Source organism: Pinus tabuliformis, chromosome X, assembly GCF_031772625.1.
Source record: "Pinus tabuliformis cultivar Carrire ecotype Pingquan chromosome X, CPIR1, whole genome shotgun sequence".
NCBI lineage: Eukaryota > Viridiplantae > Streptophyta > Pinopsida > Pinales > Pinaceae > Pinus > Pinus tabuliformis.
The window spans coordinates 1,452,800,041-1,452,825,845 of NC_142308.1; the positions used below are offsets into that span (position 1 = coordinate 1,452,800,041).

A 25,805-nucleotide genomic window follows, 5' to 3' on the forward strand; every position below is an offset into this window, starting at 1 on the left:
TCTCCAAGTTGACCAAAAAGGCTACACAAAGCACCCATTAGACTTGTTGGCATAATGACTAACCAAGTTCACTCTATTAACATAAAAATAATCAAAAACATGCAATAAACAAATGAGAATGGTGGACTAAGCCAAATTACGAGGTTGAATGAGCCCAAATAATTATACATTTTTGGGGCTCATCATCACCCCCCTACTGAAAGTGTTTGTCATCCTCTGAGCAACCAAATCCCTCCCCTCGTCTTTGATGGCCCTGGTGACTTCCTTGGCTAGCATCTCGGCCAATTTCTCCTTTGGCTTCCCATTTTTCAAACTTTCCTGTAGAAACAGTCTCTGTCTTCCTGTAGAAACAGTCTGATAACTTTTCTCTGTCTTCCTGTAGAAACAGTCTGATAACTTCCTGTAGAACTGCCTTCACTGTTTTGGTCTGCGCGGCTGAGGGTGCCTTCTTCTCGAACTGTGCTGCTGCTCCACTTGTTGGGAAGGATTTTGCTGTTGCATATGAAGATGGTGTTGATCCAGCTGTTGTGACCACATAATTTGAGGTTGATACAATTCTGACTGTTGGGACTGTGGAATACTGAATTGTAACTGATGTGACTGCAATGCCTGTTGGGCTGAATTCAAAAGCTTGGTTATGTCCCTGCTCCCCAGTTTTTGTAAGGTAGCAGCAGCCATAGGACGATAGTAATCTGGCTGGATGGCTGAGTTTATTATATCAGGTCTCTGTTGCATGTTCATCCATTGGAGTAACCCAACACCAGGCATTGTAGGATTTTGAGAATTAACAATACCAGTCTCCTCCCCAAACTACAGTGAAGATCTCTTAATGGCACTCTCTATTTCTGATTCTTCACCCAGCATTCCTGGCTACCGTGGGCGCTTGGGCCTGAAGAAAGGTGGAGGACAAATGAAAAATGGGGTGGCAACGGGCTCAATCTCCCAGATAGAAACTCGATTCTGTCTTTCACCAGCAGTTGATTCATCCCACCCAACCTGGATATTACGCCACTGTGAGTTTGGCCATTTCATAGAATCAAGATCACTGATCCCTGTAATGGTACCCATATATCTGCGCACGCCTGATTTCTCAGTTTCAAACATCATCCTGAACCGCATGCCAAGTGAAACCTGGGTGCCATAGATTGCTTCGTTGTACATAGATAGAGGAATGACAAACTCTGAAGGGCTTGCCCTTGGATTGTAGAAAATGGTAAATGGACTATGGTTTGAAGCAGCATGCGCTGCTACAGCAAGAACACCAATATGCATGCTGTCACTAGATAGGACAGCTGACGACATAGTTGCTTGTTGCCGATTTGCATGCCTTATACCCAGAAGTAGTTGTGATTTTTCATCCCTTATAAAAAGGATAGAGTCACCAGCAAAAAGTCTCTTCGCACTCACAAATACACCCCATCCTGTTGTTAGAAGATGCCTCTTTGGCTGACCACAATAGATATGTCTGAATGTCCATGCATGGTTATGCAAATCTCTGGCCACAAGTTCTTGAGCTGGTGGTTGCATCATATAATCTAGTGGTGGAAATGAAACAAGAGGTCCCGCGCAGGCATGCCAAAGTTCAGAATTAATGCTCCTCCTTTCCCCTCGTTTTGAGCTTGAACTTTTCTAAAAATCCCGTGGTTTCTTTCTGCAGGGCTGTTTTCTGCCTTTCCTGTAGACGACATCCTGTAGAAAACGCCTGTAGAGTGCAACAGGCGGGAATTTTTTTAAGGAACTGAAGAGATCTCGAGAATAAAAGGCAGAAATCGGTAGAGCACCATTGTTTAACTGATCTGGATGGTGGACATGCGCTTCAGTTGACCGCAGTTGAACAAAGAGTGGTGAGAGTTTCAGCCGAGCGTTCCTTGAATTACTGCGTGACTTGTGGTGAGGTGGCAAAAAAACATGCGCGCTGGTTTTTTCGAACTGAAGTGTTGTCATGAACTGCTGTTGCTAACTATTCGTTCTCTGCTTGTATTCAATTCCATTAGTTGCACTAGAGTTTGGAATATCCCCAACTGACTGTGTTTTGTTTTTGAACTTCACGTGAATGGCTGATCCATGCATGCGTGATTTTTGCCTTGCTGAGTGCAATTGAATGTGGCTCCCTTCTTGGCTGAACCCACTCATCTCATTCATTCATGCATTGCTTTAGATTAGATTCATGCAAACAGAGGAACAAGTTTAGTCACGTACCTGCAAGTTAAACAGCTGATTGTGAAGCGTGTTGCTGCATGCATGTGTTGAGCTTCATTTGCTGCATGTATGGTGGCTTGATTGATGATTTATAGCTGTTTTTTTCTTGTGCAGGTGCCCTCTGGACGGATCTAAGCTGTACGCGTTCATTTCCACATTCAACTCTGCCCGCTCAAGCTGCTGCTGCTGCATGGTCACAACCAGAACTTCTTTTTGCCATTTCTCCCAAACGGTAGATCGGTTTGATCTGAAACTCGGTGAGCATGTTCCTACCATCATTATGCATCTCCCATAGCAAATTCGTGATCAATGGATGCACGGATTTCGAGAAAAATGGAAAATGGCTGAAGATTTCAGAGCTCGATTTCTCGGAAACCGTGCATCGGAATCGGCTGAAACTGCTTGGGTAGGCTACTATCACCCATGTGCATCTCCCCATGAAATAGGTTTTGAAAAGGATGCACGGTTATGGAGAAAATGCAAAAATGGCTGATGGTGATGGAGACTGATTTCTTGGAAACCGTGCGCCAGAATTGCATGAAACGGCTCAGGAATGTTGTCATCGACCTTGTACAATTCCCCATAAAACGGTTTGTTAAATGGATGCATGGTTTTCAAGTTATGGCATAAACAAATTCTGCTCTATGGATTTTTGCTTCAAGGCTTTTTACATGTGCTTGCATGGGATGAAAAAATGAATTTTGGCTGTGATGCAGGTATGGAGCTGATGAAGGAGGAGTTGGAAGATTGCATGAGGGCTTCTGGACCCTTGAGGAAGCTACCATGCCTGCCAAACCACTTTTTGAAATGCATGCCTAGTTTCCCACAATTTCTACAGGAAGTTCGTGTAGAAGCACAATGAGAAGCACAAGGAGGTGGAAAAATGATGGAGAAAGGCAAGGGATGGACACAAAAGTGCTTGTAGGCCTAATCAACAGATTCCCACCAATAGATTCACTTTTGAGATTGAATTTGGCTCGTCCAAAGGTTCTACAGGATGTTTCCTGTAGAAATACAGAGCTTCCCGTAGAAAACACAGTTTTGAGGAAAGAAGCATAATGACATGAAAAAATGATGGAAAAGGGGTGAGGAGTGGAAACATGGATGAGTGTAGGCCTCATGGACATATTCCAAGCCTTCAGGTCCTCTTCGGAGATCAATTTGGCTTTTTTGTAAGCTTCCTGTAGAAGATACGAAACTTCCTGTAGAAGGCACAAAAACTCCTTTGCCCTTGATTTGAGTGCTCCTCCTGCCATGAAACAGTCCTTCTTGCAACCTGAAATTAGCCAATGGAGATTAGTTTTATTTCTCTTTTTTTTTTCTTTTTCTCTTTTTTTTTTTTTGAAAAACAACTAGGGCGCCTCATGGAGGTTTTAACCCTAATTGCCTGCCCTGGGCGCCTCCAAGGAAGGTTTTCACCCAGGGATCTTATTCCATTTTATTTTCTTTTCTTTCCAACCCATTGACCTCCTCATGGAGGTTTTCGATCAATGAGCCAATCTAAGGCGCCTCCGAGGGGGTTTTCACCTTAGATTTTTATTTTTCTCTTATTTTCATTTTTTTTCATTTCTTTACTTTTTTTTCATTTTTTCCTACCCTACCGTATTTGAAAAACAAAATCATTTTCAAGTATAAGAATACTTCCAATGGAGCCATGTGCACATCGAGATTAGAGACAAAATGATGTGAAGGCTCGGAATGCATGCTTTGACAACTATCCAAATTTCAGAGACAAAATGATCTGACTTTGAAAGTACAAAACATAGCTGAGGAAGAGAGTACTACTGCAACTTAGTGACTGTCTGGAACCATGTCTCAATATAGCTTTGATATCCTTGGTCCTTTTTCTGATCTGGATCATTCTTCACGTCACCTTCTATCATGACTTTCTCATCTTCCTCCTTTTGCTGATCTTTCTCTTGAGTACATGGAGGATGTGATGGTAACCATGAGGAGGCTTTCTTGATCTTTGATTCTGATCTCTTTTCTTCATCAAGTGCAGCCCTTGGTTCTTTGATCTCCTCTTTTGAATCTTCTTTTGCTTTTGGTCCTTCAATGCTTTCAAGATGATCTCTTTTTTGCATTACTTTTCCTGAGCTTTGGTGAACATCATTGAGCTCACGAGGAATCATTTGCACATGTTGTGCCTCAGATTTGCAATTGGGTTGAGCTGCTCCATTGCATGGTTTTGGAAATGGAGGTACGGGTAGCTGAGTGGAGGTGTGAGATTGAGATGGAGATGGATGGCATTGTGGTTGTGTAGGCATTTGGGTTGCCTTGGTGGAGGAGGAGGCGATGGTAGTGGATGAGCAGGTGGTGGAGGAAAATGAGCGGGATGAGAGTTGTACTGGGACCTCCACTCCTGATAAGGTGCATTCCACTAAGGCTGTGGCTGAGCATAAGAGTGAAATGAATGAGCAACAGGTTGGGCATAATATGGATCTGTGAAGGAACAAGGAGGATATGACCAAGGAGGAGGTGTAGACCAGAAAGGATGAGCAGGGGGATCCCAAGAAGGCATGAAAGTGGCTTGATAAGGGTCATAATAGGTCTCGGGTATCCCTTGCATCTCCTGCTGGTAAGATCTAGGTTCATGTGGCCTCCTTTGGTTCATATAATAGAGTGATTCAGTGGCTCCCTTGGCTCTTTGATATGCAGCTTTGATTCTGGGCAAGGAAGGGCACTAATCTGTAGGATGGTATTCTTCACATACAAAACACACTTCTAGGGAGTGCATTGGACATTCATTCCTAGGATGCTTTTTAAGGCACCTAGGACAAAAAATGACCAAAGCCCTCTTGGATTCTTCTTGCTTCTTTTAGATCCGTAAGGTATCGAGTTGCATGGCAAGAAACTGCCTCATATCACTCTTGAAATCTTCGATCTGATTTGTAAATTCATCTTTGGACAAGGGATTGCTCCCAACATCTCTGCTTGTAGCCATTTGCTTCAGAGGAATGTTTCTTCTTCTTCTCCCCTAGAGGTTCTTCAGATATGTCTTGATGTCCACCCAAGGGTTCTTTCATCACAGCCATCGAAGAAGAACGTTGGCTGTGTGAAGCAGTGGGGGTGTTGTGCAATCATTTTTCTAACTTATCTCTACTCCTACAAGACATGAAATGAAATCTTTTTGGTTGTTTTTTTTTCTTTTTTCTACTTCTACTTGCAAAACTGAAATAGATTGAACTGCAACTAACTATCTTGCTGAAATGAAAATGCGAAATTGAAATGAAACCGGGAAAGGACTAATCCATTTTGCTCAAATGAAATTGCAGGAATGAAATGCTAGGCTACGCTTGCGAAATTGAAAGGCTAATCTACGCTTGCAGAAATGAAATTGCGGAATTGAAATGCTAATCTACGCTTGCAGAAATGAAATTGCGGAATTGAAATGCTAATCTACGCTTGCAGAAATGAAATTGCGGAATTGAAGTGCTAATCTATGAAAGCAAGAAATGCTAATCTACTTTTGCATAAATGAAATTGCATAAGGGAAATGAAATAAACTACTTAGCAGAAGGTTGTAAAGGAAAATAGAAGAATAACAACAATCACCAATACTCTGCCGCTTCCCCAGCAACGGCGCCAAAAAGATGGTGAGCTCTAGTATTGTAGCAATAATGCTACAACTCCGGGGGCTTCCTGTCTCTTAATTTTATCAACCCGGTAGTTCGTACAAACTTGGAAGCGACGGTGCTATATGCACAAGTACTAGCTCTTGTCGCAGCTGTCACTTGGTCAGATGGCACAAGTCCGCTAGGGCTCAAGCCAACTTCTATAGGCTCTCAGAAGAATCTTGCTAAATGATGGACGAAAGCTATTCTCAAAGGAAATCTAATTTACTTCACAAAAAATGAACTGAAAGCAAATCAAAGCATGTAAATCGAGGAAACCCTAATTTGACTAGTCTAACCTCTATAATGCAAAGAATGTGAATGAAACTTCTACCAATGCTGTTGTTACCTCTACTAAGTGAAAATGCATGGATCTAAGCTACTTGCATCATAAAAGACATGTTTTTGTATTTTTTCCTTTAAGTGGATGGAATGATTGTGATTTTGTGCTTATTAGGGTTTGGTTGTGCAGATGGGATGGAGCAGGAAGGAAAGCGTGGGAAAGGTTGGGGAGGCTTGGAGAGGTCCCCAGGGATCCTTAGCATCCGTCAACAGAGGTTCCTCACGTTTAGAAGCTCAGCAACCGAGTGAGTGGCCTCCTACAGGATGTCTGCAGGGGATCCTATAGGAAACTCAGAGGCTTCTACAGGAAGTCTACAAATTGCTACAGGATGACCTACCGTGGGTGTTTGAAGTGATGGAGGAGTGATGGAATGGTAGGGGGAGATATGTAAGGTAGGAATAAGGCTGGTGATGGCTCAGAAGTGGAGGAATAGGATGGGGAATGAGTGTAGGAATTAGGTTGGGAGATAGAGGGCTATGTCAAAGAAAGGGCTAGAGAATGAAGTTACGTGAGGAGTGGAGGACTTTGGGAGATAACAGAATGGAGCAGAGGTCAAGGATGTGGTTGCATGCATGATCAAGACGAAGGAGGAGGTAATGGAACGAGGGAGAGCAGTGTAAAGGAAACAAATGGCTTATGACTGTCACCAAGACAAAGATTCATTAACCTAAGTTATCTGTGCTATGAATTCAATGAACAACAATCCAAAGCGTGAAGAGAAATGTGCATGAAGCTGTGATGAAGGTGTGTAGTGCAGGTGTGAAGTACATGAAAGAATCTAACATAACCGTGACTGTGTTGTAGCAAGCACAAAGTAAAGAAATGCGTATTTTTGTGGTTGGTATAGGCTGCACTCCAATCTCCAAACAGAGATGGCAGTGGAGGCTTTCTCAACCGTTTTCCTTGGAGCTCCTGTGTGTTATCAACCTGCTAATCTAACTGATGCAACTAAAAACATTTCAACCATAAGCTAAACTCACTCAAATTCATAAAGCTAACTCAGCAAACCTGTAATTTCAAATTGCATGGTAAAGCAATGAACTAAAGTGCTGAAACAAAAAGAAATTAACATTACAAAACAGAGGAGGTCTATTGCCCTCTTAAAAACTTAGAATTGGATCAAAAGCTGCCTGTCTTTATTGAATAATCATGAATCTAATGACATGCCAAAACTGGCTTACAAGGAGCAAAAACCGATCTACAACATGACTAACCAAATTGACTAACTAGCTATCCCCAAATTGACTAACTAGCTACACAAAATGACGACCCACTAGCTAACCAAAATGAGGCCCCAAGCCTTCTTATTTATACAATTTGAGGACCCAACATTCCTCCTAAAAGTTAGGGACTTGGCTGCCCAAGACTTGGAGTTAACAGCAGTCCAACTTGACTTGCTTGGCTGCCCTTGAGCTGATTAATTCGGTGGCCCTTGAACTCCGAGCTGATGGTGGAGAATTCGAGGTAAGGGCCCATAAATGAGGGGGACACCTTCCTACAAATCCTCTAGCTTGTTCTCCCACGAATTTGGCTGCCAAGTGCTCATTAAGACCTTCAAATTTGTCTCCAAGTTGACCAAAAAGGCTACACAAAGCACCCATTAGACTTGTTGGCATAATGACTAACCAAGTTCACTCTATTAACATAAAAATAATCAAAAACATGCAATAAACAAATGGGAATGGTGGACTAAGCCAAATTAGGAGGTTGAATGAGCCCAAATAATTGTACATTTTTGGGGCTCATCATCTATCATCCCAGATCTTCGTCTAAAGTTGAATTACCTTTGTATGTAGGAGGGACTAAATTCTAAACTCATCCAAACCATTCAATTGGAGTAATCTCTCTTTTTGTGCACTGCTGAGATCTAGATCTAGTTGGGCTGCCATCCTTAATGTGTTATATTCAAATTCAATGGACAACAAGGCCTTTTTCCCATAGACCAGCTCATTGGGTGTGAATCCATTGGTGGTATTCCAAGTGGTATTATAGGACCTGGTGGCCTCAACTATTCTGTCTACCTAATCCTTCCTATTTCTACTTACCACTTTAGTCAAGATGCCCTCCAACACTCTATTGGTCACCTCTACTTGTCCATTAGCTTGTGGATGATAGGGAGTGGAGGTTCTATGCTTGATCTTGTGCTGCCTGAGAAAATCTTCAATCATGTTGGAGGTAAATTGGTTGCCTTGGTCTAGGATACCCAAATTTGTAAAATACATTCTCCCTTAGGAACTCAATTACCTTTTCTTCTATTGTTGCCTTAAGTTCCTTGGTTTCAGCCCACTTAGTTAGATAGTCAGTGCACAGAATGATGTACTTCTTTTGTTTGGAAGGATGGTCAATATTTCCAATGAATTCCATGCCCCACTTGTCAAATTTGAAATTCACCTGAGGCTGTAGAGGAATTTCATCTCTTGGAGTAGGCCTTCTCATCCTTTGGCACCGATCACACTGACTAGTATATATTTTCACATCCTGATGAATACTGGGCTAGTAATAACCTGCTTGTATCACTTTGAATGTTGTCCTCTTTGCTGCAAAGTGAACTCCACAAGGCCCATCATGAAAGTTCAGAAGGATGTTAAAGGCTTCCTTCTCACTGACATACCTTCCCAAGATTTGATCTGGGCCAGGTTTGAAGAGATTTCCTCGAATCCAAGTAAAGGGGACGCTCTTCCTCACTATCTTTTTCTTCTCTTTGGAGGACAAGTTCGGTGGGAAATATGAAGATAACAAATGGTTAGCTATACCAGAAAACCATGGAGAGACAACTGAAATAAAAAATAAGTGCTCATCTGGTAATTGGTCATCAACAATTCCTTGTTCACCTACATGCAAATTTAACTTGGACCAAAAGTCTACAACAACATTATCCTTACTAGGCTTATCAACAATAGTTAGATCAAACAATTGTAATAAAAGTAACCATCTTATAATTCGAGCATTCACATATGGTTTATACATTAAATATTTGATTGTAGAATGGTCAGTATGCACAAATGTTTGATAGCCTATAATTTAATGCCTAAATTTTTTCAATGAATTCACAACATCGAGGAGTTCCTTTTTGGTCACTGTGTAATTTAGTTCAGCCTTTGACAGATTCTTATTGATAAAGCATATAGCATAAGGAAAATTTTCATCTATTTGACCTAGGCTGGTCCTATGGCTTTGTGTGAGGCATCATCATTAATATGAAAAGGAAGGGCCCAATTTGGGCCTCGGAGAATCAGTGCAGTGGTTAACTTTTTATCTAGGGTTTCTAGGGCCTCTTGACAACTTTTCGGCTATATCAACTCAAAGTCCTTGGCCAACAAACCAAATAAAGGAGAGGCCAACTTGTTGAAGTCCTTTATCAACCTTCTGTAGTATCCAGCTAACCCTAGGAAACTTCTGACATCCCTCTGCTTTTGAGGAGGTGTGACCCTTTGGATGATAGCTATTTTGTTTGGGTCCACCTACAGTCCTTACAGAGATATTGAATGACCTAACACAGTCCCTGCAGTCATCAAGAATTCACTTTTTTCAAGACTAAGAGACAGGTTCATTTCAATGCATTTATTCAACTCTTTGCCTAGGTTGGACAAAGCCTCTTGACAATCACAGCCATAAGGTGTAAAATCATCCATATAAATTTCCACCACATCATGGACTAACTAGGGAAAAGTACTCAAGATTGCTCTCTGGAAAGTGACATGAGTATTGCATAGGCCAAAAGGAAGGATCCTATAGGAAAAAGTACCCCAAGGACAAGTGAAGGTCGTTTTATCCTGGCTTCGGGGCTGATCTGTATTTGGTTGTACCCGCTGAATCCATCTAGGAAAGAGAAAAAAAATTTCCCTGTCAGGCCATCTAGCACTTGGTCAATGAAGGGTAGAGGGAAATGGTCCTTCTTTGTGGGTTTTTTCAACTCCCTGTAATCGGCCCAAATCCTCCACTTAACATTTTTCTTTGGAACTAACACCAAAGGAGAGACCCACTCACGATCAGTGATAGGGTAAATGAATCCTGCATCTAGTAGTTTTTGCAGTTCTTCTTTGACTATATCTTTAAGAGATGGATTCATCCTCCTTTGGGGCTATAGGACTGGCTTGCAATGCTCTTTGTTGTATATGTGCTAAGTACACACTGAGGGATGTACTCCCTTCATTTCTTTGTAACTCCAGGTGAAGGAATCTAAATGTTCCTTTAGCATGTTTCATAGCTTCTCTTCTTGGAGAGCAGAAAGAGATGGATTGATTTGCAAGGTTCTCTTAAGGCTGAATTCTATGGTTTTGACATGGAGAGGGCTCTCTCTATATCAATCTCAGAAAATTATAATCGATGAGGGCGTGAGATGGCTGATAGAAATACTGATCTTAGGCTATGTATGTGTGTGAAAAATTTTGATTGAATAAAATGATGTTTTTGTTGGCTCAGATGGAAAGGTCGATTTTGGGTACGGGGATTGAGGTTTAATCTTGCAGAGATCTCAATGGGTCATGGTAGGCAATTTTTTTTGGCACTTCAAATTGAATGAGGTGGAGGGATTAGACAGGTGAAGAGTTGAAGAGGGCAAGGAAAGTCATGGATCCTTTCCAAATAGCTGAAAAAAATCAAGAAACTAAAGCAAACCTCAAGTAGAGCACTGCAATTTCAATGGATTCTACTTACACTCTTGTTTATTTAGTTCAGAAGAAATAAGAGATATAATTGCATACAATCACATAAATAAATTCACAATTACAGAGGAAAGCATTGTACCAAGACAAATTGTCACATGGATCCCAAAGAGTGCTGCAAACCCTAGTCTCAATTCCTTAGCCAAAATGCTGATATGAGTGTACAATGAAGCTCAAAGCTTTCTCAAAAGTCCAACCTTCTACCAAAATCCAACCCCTACACTATGAAATTCATAAAATATATACATTTTCTCATCCTTGTACTAAGGGATTGAGCTCAACCATTTTCTTCAAAATACAATGAGTTACATTAAACTTAGGCCCAATTTCAGAAAATAGGTGTTGAAGATGAACTTGTATCTCCTAAACCATAGCACCTGTTACAAAACTGGAAGAGGTTTTTGTAGATAAGCTAATTCTGGAGAAAAAAATCTCTCAAATTTGGGAAATTGATTTCCAGTTGCTCGCAATCTATTCCACAAAGTCATCTCTAAAACAGAAAATCATTAAAAATTTAAATATGTGAAAATGAGCTGTAAAGATCCTGTCACATATCCCAATCCATGACACCTGTGAAGAAACTGAAAGTTTTTTTTTTATATGGCTCGTGGTTAACAAAAACCTCCTTGGGTTTTGAAAAATTACTTTCGATCTGTTATAAAATCGCCCTGCACTAAAATGACTAAAACAGTAAAGAATATGAAAATTTTGCTTTGTTTAAATGTAGGCTCCAAATATCACTGTATATCTCCCACATAGTAGTACTTGTGCATAAACTGAAGGATTTTTTTGTTACTTGGTATGGATGAACAAAAACCTCTTTCACTTTTTAAAATTTCCTTACCATTCTTTCAAAAAACTGATTTTGTACTAAACTTGTCATTGTGTGCTGCAACTAACCTCAAAACATGCGTAACCAATAATCACTCATTCATTTTGATCATATCTTCTAATCTAGAAACCAGTTATGGAAGCGTGATATACCATTGGAAATATTTTTCTGAGCTTCTTCTGATGGACACACTTGTGACATGTTTTGTGTTGAACATCATGTGAAAAACATCTAACAAAACCAAACATAGTAAGAGCTCATGTTGATCTCTCGTGACAGGCTGCGAAGACTGGAACTAACATCGGCTCCATTAAGGATGGAAGCTCCTTGGAGGTGTGAAGGGCACCATAGACCAAGTGCATCATCCATTAGGCATGGATTCAAACAACTGCTAACACAAAACAACTCATACCAATCCAAAACAATATACATATTACAACATGTACATAAACAAATACTGGAAACTGAAATGTTGCCTTTGGGAGCTTATTTATTTACAAATATACCCTACTTTGCTGCAAAACCAATAGATCAAGTACCGTTGTAATGCCAGATCAACCAATCAAGTAACTGTGACAAGGATTCTGCTTGAAAGTGCTTCAAACAGGACACAAAATGCTGACAGCCATACATGCACATAATGAGTCTACATATGTAAAAGACAATTTGATCTATCATTCAAACTGAAATTTTTTTCCATGTATGATGCAACACGATCAAAAAAACCAGACCTTGTTTGCTGCCCTAACTCCTCAATCCATGCTTTCAACTGAAAACTATCAATGGAAATATCCACGGGCAGCCTTACCTTCTGTTCCTTCTGCTGAAAAAGGTCCCCAAACAATGGCGCTCGAAAGTCCGGATCTTGTGACTGTATTTGGGTCTCCAATTGAATTAGATCTCCTTCAATTTTGATGGAAAACTCTTGCAAAAAGCTGAGCTTAAATTCATGGCTGCATCGACAAGATTTTAGAGAAGAAGAAAGAGATGAAGCAAAGTTCTCATCTACCTCATCATTTGTGCACATATCTTCCCATTCTATAAAACCTTGAATAGAGGGCACCTCTATTTTGAATTCTTCCTCTTTCTCCATCCATGTTTCAAGAAATATATGCAAAAAGTCTACAAAGGACTTAATAGATTTGATAGGAAAACCTTCAATCCATTTTCTACATTTGCCTTGAAACAAATCAAAGAACAATCTGATGAAGACATCTTCCTTTTTAACTCTAAGAATGTCCACAAATGTTTTAATTTTTTTTATATGTTCTAGAGTCAAAGTCAAATCTTCCCCATTGAATTTAGGGCCATTACTCGAAATTTATTCATCCTTTTTGTAATTCATTAGGAAAACCAAGAAGATTAGAAAAATCGATACATGAATACCTTGAACAAATAGAAGCAACATCTGAGTCCTTCATTTACCCAGTGGAGCCACCGTCAATACTTTGAAACTAGGGATTTTGAATAGTGGAGTCTCTAGGTAGATGATTTAAGCCTTCATATGTGTCTGACTAGTATCCACCATCAGCAATCAGAACTAACTTGATACATTTACTGCGGAAATTTGCAAGTCAGATGTTTAGTTCATAAGACTAGACCGAAGATTAATTGAAGCAACTTTTATCTACTTTCGCTAATGCAAAGAAAGAGCGATTTGAAGGCTACCTGGCTAAATTCAGGCTTTATCTATAGTGCATAAAACAAAGAACAGTAAAAAAAAAAAAAAAATTTCTTCCCCAGTATGGTCGCCACTATGTTAGTGCCTAGATTTACCTTAGGCTGAGGAAGGTAGGATCCAGGGCCAACATCAAAACATGCTTAACCTGGTAGCTAGCCCTACCAGGTCGGGAGAGGGATCTCTCTAGGTCAATCTCAACAAATTATAATCGATGAGGGCTTGAGATGATTGATAGAAATACTGGTCTTGCGATAGGTATGTGTGTGAAAAAGTTTGATTGAATAAAATGATGTTTTTGTTGGCTCAGATGGAAAGGTCGATTTTGGGTGCGGGGATTGAGGTTCAGTCTTACAGATATATCAATGGGACAAGGTAGGAAATTGTTTCTGGCACTTCAAGTCAAATGAGATGGAGGTATTAGAGAGGTGAGGAGTTGAAGAGGGTAAGGAAAGTCATGGATCCTCTCAAAATAGCTGAAAACATCAGGAAACTAAAGAAAACCTCAAGTAGAGCACTGCAATTTCAATGGATTCTACTTACAGCCTTGTTTGTTTATTTAAGAAGAAATAAAAGAGATAATTGAATACAATCACATAAAGAAATTCACAATTACAAAGGAAAGCATTGTACCAAAACAAATTGCCACATGTATCCCAAAGAGTGTTGAAAACCCTGGTCTCAATTCCTTAACGAAAATGCTGATATGAGTGTACAATGAAGCTGAGGCTTTCTCAAAAGTCCAACCCCTACACTATGAAATTCATAAAATATATACATTTTCTCATCGGTGTACTAAGGGATTGAGCTCAACCAGTTTTTTCAAAATACAATCAGTTACATTAAACTTGGGCCGAATTTCTAAAAATAGGTGTTGAAGATGAACTCGTATCTCCTCAACCATAGCACCTGTTACAGAAATGAAAGAGAGTATTTTAGATAAGGTTATCCTGGAGAAAAAACTCTCTCACATTTTGGAAATTCGTTTCGGGTTGCTCGCAATCTATTCCACAAAATCATCTCTAAGACAGAAAATCATTAAAAATTTAAATCTATGAAAATGAGTTGTAAATATCTAGTCACATATCCCAATACATGAAACTTGTGAAGAAATCCGAAGATTTTTTTGTTATATGGCTTGAAGTTAACAAAAAATTCCTTGGATATTGCAAAATTACTTTCCATCTATTGTAAAATGGTGCCGCACTAAAGTGACTAAAACAGTGAAAAATATGAAAATTTTGCATTGTTTAAATGTAGGCTCCAAATATCACTGTATATATCCCACATAGTAGTACTTGTGCATAAACTGAAGGAGGTTTTTGTTACGTGGTATGTGATGAACAAAACCCTCTTTCACTTTTGAAAAATTCCTTACCATTCTTTCAAAAACTGATTTTGTACTAAACTTGTCATTGTGTGCAACAACTGACCTCAAAACATCCATAACCAAGAATCACTCATTCATTTCGATCATATATTCTAATCTAGAAACCGGTTGTGGAAGTGTGATATACCGTTGGGAATATTTCTCCGAGACTCTTCTGATTGACACACTTGTGACATGTTTTGTGCTGAACATCATGTGCAAAACATCTAACAAAACCAAACATAGTAAGAGCTCATGTTGATCTCTGGTGGCAGGCTGCGAAGACTAGAACTAACATGGTCCATGGATCACTAGGCCATGTGTTCTTTCTTTCATAGATCCACCTCACTCAACTTCGAATCAATATGAAAATCCATCTCAACCAAAATATGAGAACACCATCACACCATGGCTATCCAGAAATGGAAAGGCTAGGATGAAAAGACTACCACACCTGGAAAAACCCACGCCATAACAACAAATAACCACATGAAATACCATGCATCCCAAATCTAGAAAGGAAATCACACATGTAAATTGATACCTGCAAAGAATGATATTGCACCTCCTCAATCCTTCTCTTCCTTGCTTGATCTTTGCTTCCTCTTTGCCTCATTTTCCTTTATTAATCCAATGCTGAGAAAAATCTTACCAACTGATCCTCATAAGCCTTTTGATTAATGAGGCCTCTATTTTCTTCATTTTCCATTATTTTCCTCCATTTTACTCCTCACAAGCAACCTATGACTTTCACCTTTCTTTCCTCCTAATTTCCATTATTTTCATAAGTAAAATGATAAATAATTGCCTCTTTCCTTTCCAAATCCTTTTCCATTACCTTTTCCAATTTCCTTAGCAATAATAAACTGAATGAACATCCACTAGGATGTTTTACCACTATTAATCATGGAATATGTGTCCCATGACCATGGTCTTATATTTTTTTACATGGATTTTTAACAAGGGTTGTTACAGAACCCTCTCCTTTGAGGCAACACTCTCCTCAGTGTTCAACCACACCTATAACCAACAAGACTGTTGAAAACAAAACATACTTGTTACCGGGAAAAGTGTCTATTTAGAACTGCTCTATCCCACTAAGGTGTGACAGCTGCCTTAGAAACAAACAGAGAAAAACTACTTTTGTATTTCCTTTATGAATTAAAGATAGAGGGGGATAGAAAGAACCGACCTGTGTCTTGCGCTAGTCCTTTGATCCAATCCCTCTCTTCTTTGACAGCTTCCAGCTACTTGCTCCCTTACTTGCCCAGCTTCACCAAGTACCTGTAAGATCACAGAAGAAGAAAACTATACAAAGATATGGATCTATATTCATAAACAGTTCAGGATCAGATTTAAGCTAACCATACAAATGTAACAAGCATCAATGATACAATAGCATGGAGGAAAAACTCAAATACTTTTTATTGATATACAAGAAGATCCAGGAGGAGTTACAAATGATGATTCCTGACCCAGCATCAACCTCCCAGCAAAGAAGCCCCTCTTCACCTCCAACAAAGCATAAATCACCGAATACTCTGATATCTATCTCAAAACCAACAACAATTCCTTACAATGTGCAAAATTCCAGCTTCTGGATCTCTGGGATGAGGGATCCATATATAGATGTATGTAAGGAGGATGACTCAGCCTGTGATTTGATTAGTGTCTTCTCTCTGTCAGTTCTTTCTTCCACTTGGAGACTGAAAGCCTCTTACTCATCCTTGGTCGAATTCAGTGAGGCAAGTGTCATAGCAGAAGATTCTGGAAGCTTCCATTGTCTTTCCACCTCGCAGAATGGCACTGCCATTTGTCATTTCCCGCTCAACGCACCCTCATAGTGCATTTAGGTGCATTGCAACGCACCTAGCTAGTGTGTTTAGGTGCTATGCAAATGCAGCTAGCCAGTGGAGCAGCTGAAATGATCCCGTTTTGACATATTTTGAGCAGTTTCTGGTGGAGAACTTCTGGGAGAAGCTGTAATTTTTTGACCTTGTTCCTTTACGGGTTGGAACAACACTTTTAGGGACTTAGGAGCCCTTGGTTTATGGACATTTCATGCTTGGAGCTGCAAGGCACAAAAATTTCTATAACAGTTGCCCCCTAAAGTATGAGGCCGTTAATCAGGTGAAATGCTTTATTATGAGGATCTAGAGTTCTTTCAATGTTGGGAGGAGACCTGTAATAAGATACAATACAATACATTATCTTCATACTATTTTTCATTATCTAGATGAGGCGGGCATTCCCATGCTTAGCTTTATAAATTCATTTTCATGTACATAGGACAGACAATCGTCTGATTGTAGACTGATGATTCTGATAGAGCCATCATCCTTTTGGTAGGATGATTATCTGTGCTACAATGCTGTACATTTAATGTCTTTATTTCCCTAAATATATATCGCAACCCGGATGGATGAAACTAGATCTGGGGTCTTCAATATCGTCCGATCTTCACTCGAAGTACAAGTCGATCCATGTGAGAAATGTTTTGAAGTTAAACATGGAAAGACATCACTTGATTACCAGTCAATGATGTAAACTGTTAACAAGCGCGAGAGGAATCACCAATAATGATAATGACCCTCAAGGTACTACAGTACAATTCACGTGGTGTGAATAAAGTACTTGTCATCGAACACCACGCAAAATCTTTCAGTCGAAGGCCATTGATGTAAACCTGTCGCCAGAAGTGAGAAACTTGCCATTAAGGCATGCAAGCTTCAAAGTAATGAATGGGGTGTTCCTAGACCAACTTCTTGGATAATGAGCTGATGTCGACAAGAAATGATCCGTCAAAGGAGGGCCTTAATGAATCCCACATCAATGACACGGAACAGAGAAAATGATTTTGATGGAGATGAAAACGATCTGATGATGTACGGTTTAGGGTGGCGGTCATGAAAGTATGGAGTATAATGTATGGTAGTGGGTGGGACACAGGTGACTTCTCTGGATGACTTCTCTTGAACATGTCGGCAACACTGATGTGATGGATTGGTAGCATTAGCCCCAAATATGGATGGTATGGCGTGACCATGGCGATGTGACTGGTGAATGAAACAACCCAACGTGACTCGGACATGGAGTGGAAGTGTCTTGTTCAAGAGCGACTTGCTACCAATAAAGATTCTTTGAGTTTTCTTCCCAATTTTTCCCCAGTCATTGCTGACTAGTACCTCTTTATTTTTGTCAAGCTTGAGGAGGATAACATATGCTTGTTCTATAATTTTCCCTTCGGGCAAAGCCATCGCTATGTTTTAATGAGCCTAGCGATAGCGAAACTCGTTCTCGTCTAAAGACAAGTTTGTCGCTATTAATATTTTTTAACGAGTTTAACGACAAAGATAACTCGGTCCTTTTCATTTTTAGAGAGTCTGAAAAGGTACGTAAAGGTAGCTCCAAAATTCCTTTTTTGTCATCTAATCCCTTAAGCTCGAAAAAGTATAAAACAATATAGAAGGGATGAATTTTCGATAGTTTTAACGAGCCGAACAAAACAAGCGCTCGATATTTTTGTGCAATAATTCCTCAGGTCCAAAAAGATTAAAATCTAGAGGAGGGATAGCACTTCCTGTCCCTTTAGCGAGCTAGAGAGGCCAATGGCTCGGCAATATTTTCATATTTTACGAGTCAGTTGAAAAGAGCTTAAAGGAGACTCATCTTTTGAGGAACGAGTGATAAAATGGGTAGCAGCTGATTCTAGGTAAGGTTTGGAATTTTCCAAGCACGACAGTGTCACAAGGATGGCTAGTGAAATCACTCTTCGCAGATGTTCCTTAAAATGGGTAAACAATCAAATGGAGGTGAATGATCGGCCAATGTAAAAGTGGAGGTGACGGTGCAAACACGACCAAGGCTTTAATGGCTAAAGTACTACATTCACGGTGGTTATTTACCGGGGAATAGTTCATTTTTTAACAAGCTTAAACGCGGGTGGAAACATTTGCTCGGTGGGGGTTTATTTTTTAACGAGCTTGAACCTTGCGGTAACACTGCTCGATTAGATGATCTTGTTTTGATTTTACCATAAATAGCTTTGTCCTTTCAAAGATCGTACTGTATTTCCAACTGCTTCATCAAACTAGTTAGAAATGAACAATATTTGCTTGAAAATGAGTTTAAAATGCTAATATTTTACTTTGAACTACGTAAAAGTAATGAAAAAGTGTCTTTTACCTCTCATTTTACCATTTCGTTTGAACTTGGTTTGTTGGAGCTTTGAAGGTGCTTTTCCCCTTCGATTTTCGTCAGTTGATTTCGAGAGATTCTGTGGACGATTCTCGGCGTCATCTGGACCAGGTAGGAGCTAAACCTGAGCTCTTTCATTTCATGGTTTCCATTTTGCATTTTGAGCTTGATTCCTAGATTTTCTGAGCCCCTGGGGTTTAAGGAACTCGTTCTGCCATCAACGCACCTTCAGTGTATCGAAACCTACGCTGAATGTTGGCCTGTCTAAAGGATATCTGACATTCAACGCACCTAGAGCACTGCTGCAGGTGCGTTGGGCGCAAAAAGGGAATTTGATGCATAATTTTTTATGGAATTTTTGCCTATTTCTCACTAAAATCAGGACCTAACTCCTCTCTTGTTTGTTTTTCAGAGGTCTTTGGAGTAAGATGACTATTACATGGCGAGAACGTGAGCATGAAGAAGAGGACATGCTTGCCCTACATGATCTAGTTACAATGAACGTGCTGCGGAATTGTGGCTTGCTGAAGTTCTTCTGCATTACTAGCATGAGACAGCAGATCAACTTACTGCAGTATTTGCTCGATGCTTGCGATCCTACCAATAAAGTTTTCCAGATCAGGGGCAAATCTATCCCCTTGACTGCAATAGACATTTATTTCTTGACTGGCTTGTTGAGGTGGGGTGCCCCCATCTCTTTGTCAGGTTCGGGCCGAGGAGGCGATTCTGTGAGAGATTATGTCCGCCGGTACTGTAGAGAAGGATCTCAGCCGAGTAAAGACGGCAATATCATCATCCATTATGTCACTGACAGGTCCCTTAGGACTATTCTATTTACTTTTGGTAGGATGGCCAGTAGTGTGTCTCTTCATGTAGCCAATCGATCTTATATGCAGCATGCCTTGGAATGCCTCCAACCGAAGGTGTTCAACTGGTGTGACGCAGTACTTCTTGTGATGAAAGAACAGTTGACCAAGATAAAGAACGGGAGGTTGAAGAACTTTGGGTATGGTTCTATTTTGACCGCCTTTGCCTTGGAGAAGATACTACTGATGCAGCCGCAGTACATTGCACTCGATTTACCTTCTCCTACTGAGCCACGTATGTAGAGATGGGTTGACCATATGTCTAGGCATGCTGGCCAGTCTCAAATTTCATTTTCTGATACCTTCTTCAGGTGGTTTGATCGTCAGGAGATGGTTTATTCTAAGTATCCATATGCTGGCATGGACTTCCGGGGTGATCCAGATTTAGTACTGTCGGATTGCGAGCAGTGGGGCGTGTTAGGACTCCAATATGTACCATTTTGTTATATATTTTGATATCATTTTGCCCTCAAAACTATGAGCTTCAATGTCTTTTTCATTCACTATATCCTAAGGTATATGGAAACCTTCTCTTTATTATATGGTTAATCTGTTTTACACTTAATTCCATAATACTCTTATATTTTATCAACTATTGAAGTGCATTGTTGCTAACATAAGTTGAAGATCGCAGATAAAGTTATATGCCTTGATGAGAACGAGCGGCTGTAGCTGAAACAGCTGACTAAGTTGCGGGAACAGCCAACTACTTGCTGAAACAGCTGGTCCCGTTGCTGAAACAGCTGGTCCCGATGCTGAAACAGTTAACTCAGCTGCTGAAACAGCCGACACAGCACGCAAATTCCGTTTTGCGTAATTTGCGATTCTGAAGAACTTTTTGTGGATAATAGTAGCAAGCCGAGGATATGGTTACCGGAATTATTGTAAAGATAGCATGACTGTTGTAACAGTAACTCTTTTTAAAGAAGAACAGAGTAGTTTTGTTTTGAACAGAATCAAGATATCCGCTCTTGTGTAAATTTGTAAATGATGTCTCCTCTTTAAAAAGAGGAGACATCATCATTAGAGGGGAGCGAATTGTATTTTTGAGAACAGCATTGTGTGAACAGGAGCTAGTCTCCTTCTTGTATGTACCAGTTTTCTTGACAGATGAATAAAGACCTGTTTTGAGCATTCTCGTTTAATTCTTTCTCTCGGGGAATCTTGTGAGAAGGAAAGGGCCCGCCTTCCTCACAAGATCCACCCCTTTATTCTGTAGTTGTTTATTTCTTTGCATTGTAGTTAATTCTGTTGCTGAAACACTAGTTACATGGTTTGTGATGCTCTGTTTCTTAGCGCTACATGTATTGATTGCACGAGTGGATGATGAGAGCATGTGCTGAAGATCTCTGTACATAGAGATAGGGTCTTGCTCCCATTGATTGCCTTCTTTTACTTGCAGTGTGATTGGAAACGAGAGGCCAAGTGCTGAAGATTCCTGTTCCTGGGAATAGGGTCTTGACCTCTTAAGGTTACTTCTTTTGCAGTGTGATTAGTGCCAGGCAGCAGGTGCTGAAGTTCCCACTAAGGAATAGGGTCCTGTTCCTGCTATAGTTGAATGATTTCTTTTCCCATACATTTATTTTCCCTTTGCTGTAACAGAGAAATCGTGTCTGCTATAAGTTAATTTACTTCAGCTTTAATTAAGTAGACTGTGAATTAGTAGATTGCTGAATTTAACAGTTGTGTGTGACTTTCTCTTACTACAACATTGAACTGCTTTTGAAATTGAGCATATCCAGTGCGTTATTACCTTTGGAATAAAAAGACCTTCTCGGGTTGACAATTTATGTGGAGCTCGAATTGTGAAAACAATTAGAGCGACCAACATTTTGGCGCCGTTGCCGGGGAAGGTAATTATAGATTTCAAAAAGCATTTATCTATTTGTCCTAATGTGCAGATTGTATGAGAGGACGAGGAAACCAGAAGAAAAATAACCGCGCAGGTGGCAAGGGCTGGGGAGGACGAAAAACGTTTATTGACGAGATTGTATCAAAAGCTGAATCATCACAAAGATTGAGTTCTCGGAAGTCAAAATTTCAGCGTTCCCCTCAGTCGGATTACAGAACAGAAGAAGTCGTGGGTCCTGAAAATACAGAAGAAGTTGTGGGTCCTGAAAATACAGAAGAACCAGCAGTCAGCGCTGAAGAATCAGAGGAAAGTAGCAGAATAGAAGAATACATCGAGGAGATAGTAGAAAGCGCTGGACGACCAGTAGGAAATATTGAAGAACCAATAGAGGATTCTGACGATCGAGAAAGTGCAGTAGGAGGACCAACAATGGAAGACAACAATGAAAATTTCCTCTTTGGAGGAGGACGTACAGGTCCTGAAGAAGAGAGAAGGGATGAAAATTCTCTTTCTACCTTGGGATTTCCCATCAGTGATCTGCCTGCAGGAACAATGAAAAATATCCCATTGTCTGCCCTACCTAACTTTCATGGTTTATCTACTGAGGATCCTGATGAGTTTCTTTTTGAATTTGATATTTTATGCAGAAGCTATGATTATGTTACTAATGCTCAAAAGTTGAAACTGTTTCCAGCCACCTTAAAAGGGAATGCCTTGAGATGGTTCATGAGCCTTGGAAGCCAGGTAATCACAACATGGGAGCAAATGAAACAAAAATTTCTGCTTAAATATCAGGACTACTGCCGGACGAGAGAGAAGAAGGATGAATTATTCAATATGGCACAAAAATCGGACGAAAGCTTGGAGGACTACATCGAAAGATTGCAATACAACATACAGAGATCCGATCATCCAGATATAAGTAAGGAAATTCGCAAAACAATATTACTTAGAGGGTTAAGGGATGATTGTTTAAATATGTTAAATATGCTTGCTAAGGGAGATATATCTAAAGAATCATATGATGAGATTTGTGAACTTGCTAAAAGATGTTCTAGGGGAGCTGCAAGAAACAGAATAAGAGATTCCACCTATTCAAGGGTACAGAAATCAGCCAATGGAGGAGCAACAAGAGCAGAGATAGGTAATTTGCTTGAAGAATTTAAAACCGAAATGCTAAGTTCTTTTGCTTCGCAGATTGACACTTTGAAGGTTAAGAAGAAGCAGGTTGAGGCAGAAGCAACTCTGGCTGTTTACTGCCCGAAATGTAGAGATAAACATCCACTAAGGGAGTGCCCAAGAGATAAAGCACCAGTTTGCACCCTTTGTGAGAAAGATCATGAGACAGAACAATGTCCATCTCTACCGGGGATAAAAGCAGCGATGCAGCCAACAGAGGAAGAAGCTGAAGCAGTCTACCTTCTAACTCAAAGAAGACAGTGGCAACCTAAAGGGCAAGGTACGAATTCTGGTATGCCATTTAATCGTTGGAACAATTATTCTGCTTTTGGCCAAACAGGCTACCCCCCCTTCAACCAAATGCAATATCCACTTTTCAATCAAATGAGTTTCCCACCCATGCAAATGCAAAACCCTCCCTTTGTTGATCCTTCCATGTGGACTCCTTGGCCTCCACAGCAACCACCTCCTTTCAATCCTTGGAACCCAAGTTGGAATAATCAATCATACCCAAATCAGATGCCTCAATTCCAACAATCACTCTCTCTGCCATCAAATGCCCCACCAAACAACCAAATGAGACCCCAACTACCTGCGCAACCAAATCCTAACCCCAACAATAAAGCTGTGCAAGTTATTGAAATTCAGAATCAGTCTATGCAATGTAATGATATTCACTTGAGATCTGGAAGAGTAGTAGAGCCTATTATTGATGATGTAACTGATTCAGATAAAAATGAAACCGAAAAGCAAAAAGAAGCTCAACCACCGTCTAACAAAAATGCTGAATTAACTGAACCTCCATTCCCCGAGCGTTTGGTTTTAACCAAAACAGCTGAAACACCTGCTTTTAATTTTATGGGGGAATTGCAAAATTTGTATATTAAGATTCCACTTTTACAAGCATTAAAAGATGTACCAATTTATGCCAAAACATTAAGGGATATTTGTGTGAAGAAACCTGGTAGGAAAACCAAGGATCCCCTTACAGTACATGTGATGGGAGACTTGTCTGCATTAATGTCCGGAAAAACCCCTCCTGTAAAATATGGTGATCCTGGCCATCCTACTGTTACAGTTCAAATAGGTAAAGCAGTAATCCCCCGAGTTTTGGTAGATTTAGGTGCAGCAATTAATATAATGACTCTGGAAACTTCACAATTGTTACAGCTGAATAACACAATCAGAGATACACCCACCATTCTAGAGTTAGCTGACCGTTCCACAATTAAGCCAGAAGGGGTTGTTGAAGACCTGCTCATATCAGTTGAATCCTGGAAATATCCAGCTGATTTTGTTGTATTGCAAACTAAAACAAAGCTGGGGGGACATCCCTTAATTCTAGGAAGGCCATGGTTGGCCACAGCTGATGCATTTATAAGTTGTAGATCTGGTTCAATGACAATTTCTAATGGTTATGAAACAAAGCAGTTAACTCTTTATCCTCACGCTACGCCAGTAGTTAATAATGAAGATTCTATATGGATGGATTATGATGATAATGCTGTTCAGCCAATTCTAACTATAGGACAAGCTTTAACTCTTAAAGACAATACAGAAGATGAAATAATTAATAACTTTATTTGTGAACCTTCTTCTGTCATTGCTGAAACACACAATCAATTAACTGCAATTTTTGAAACTGATATACAAGAAAAGATTGAACCTGAAGATTCAGCTCAAACTTTAAACACGATCCCATCTAAGAGCGTAACGGTTGAAATTGAACCCGGTAAGACATTAAACATAAATCCTGATTTAACAGACACTGAAACAGAGCAGCTAATGAAGTTATTACACAAATATAAGGGGGCATTTGCCTGGGATTACACGGACATGAAAGGTATTTCTTCTGAATTATGTACTCATAGAATTTACATTAAAGAAGGATGCCGACCTGTTTGTCAACCCCAAAGACGGATGAATCCTAATTTACGAGAAATTGTTAAAGAAGAACTTCAAAAATTGCTTAATGCAGGGTTTATATACCCCATATCTGACAGTGAATGGGTTTCCCCGTTAGTAATTGTTCCTAAGAAAAACGGGAAATGGAGGGTATGTGTTGACTATAGGGCTTTAAACAAAGCTACCCAAAAGGATCACTTTCCCTTACCTTTCATTGATCAGGTGTTGGACAGTCTTGCAGGGAAGAAATTCTTCTCTTTTCTAGATGGATTCAGTGGTTATAATCAGATAAAAATTGCACCCCAGGATCAAGACAAGACCACTTTCACCAGTCCTTGGGGAACTTTCGCCTATAGAGTTCTCCCATTTGGATTATGCAATGCACCAGCAACCTTTCAAAGAGCTGTTATAGGAATTTTCTCAGATATGCTGAATGACTGTATGGAAATATTTATGGATGATTTTACCCCCTATGGTGTTTCTTTTGAAGAGGGATTACAAAACCTTGAGAAAGTGCTAAAAAGATGTATTCAAGCCCACCTTTCCTTAAGCACCGAAAAATGCCACATGATGATGAGTGAGGGAATAGTGCTTGGACATTTTATTTCATCTCTAGGTATTCAGGTAGATCCATCTAAAATATTAGTCATTCAGAATCTTTCTGTTCCTAAAACTCAAACTGATGTGAGAAGTTTTTTAGGACATGCTGGTTATTATAGGAGATTTATTAAAGATTTCTCTAAAATAGCTTCTCCATTGTTTGTATTGCTTATGAAAAATGCTGAATTCAAGTGGACTAGCTCTTGTCAAAAAGCTTTTGAAGAATTGAAGCATCAGCTGTCTACTGCTCCTATTTTGAGGGGGCCTGACTGGAATCTCCCATTTCACATATCCTCTGATGCTTCAGACAGTGCTATTGGAGCAGTCCTGGGACAAGAGGAAAATCATCTTCCTTATGCTATATACTTTATCAGTAAGAACATGACCTCTGCTGAGCTTAACTATACAGTTACCGAGAAAGAGTTCCTTGCAGTAATCTATGCCATTAATAAATTCAGACACTATATTACTGGTTATCCTACGTTTGTGCACACTGATCATTCAGCT

The 25,805-nt window shown here is 39.9% G+C and overlaps 1 pseudogene; it reads right to left on the bottom strand.

The window, feature by feature from the left end:
- Window positions 1-414: 414 nt before the first annotated feature.
- Window positions 415-25,805, bottom strand: part of LOC149145491 (auxin response factor 19-like) — a 29,074-nt pseudogene continuing 3,683 nt past the window's right edge.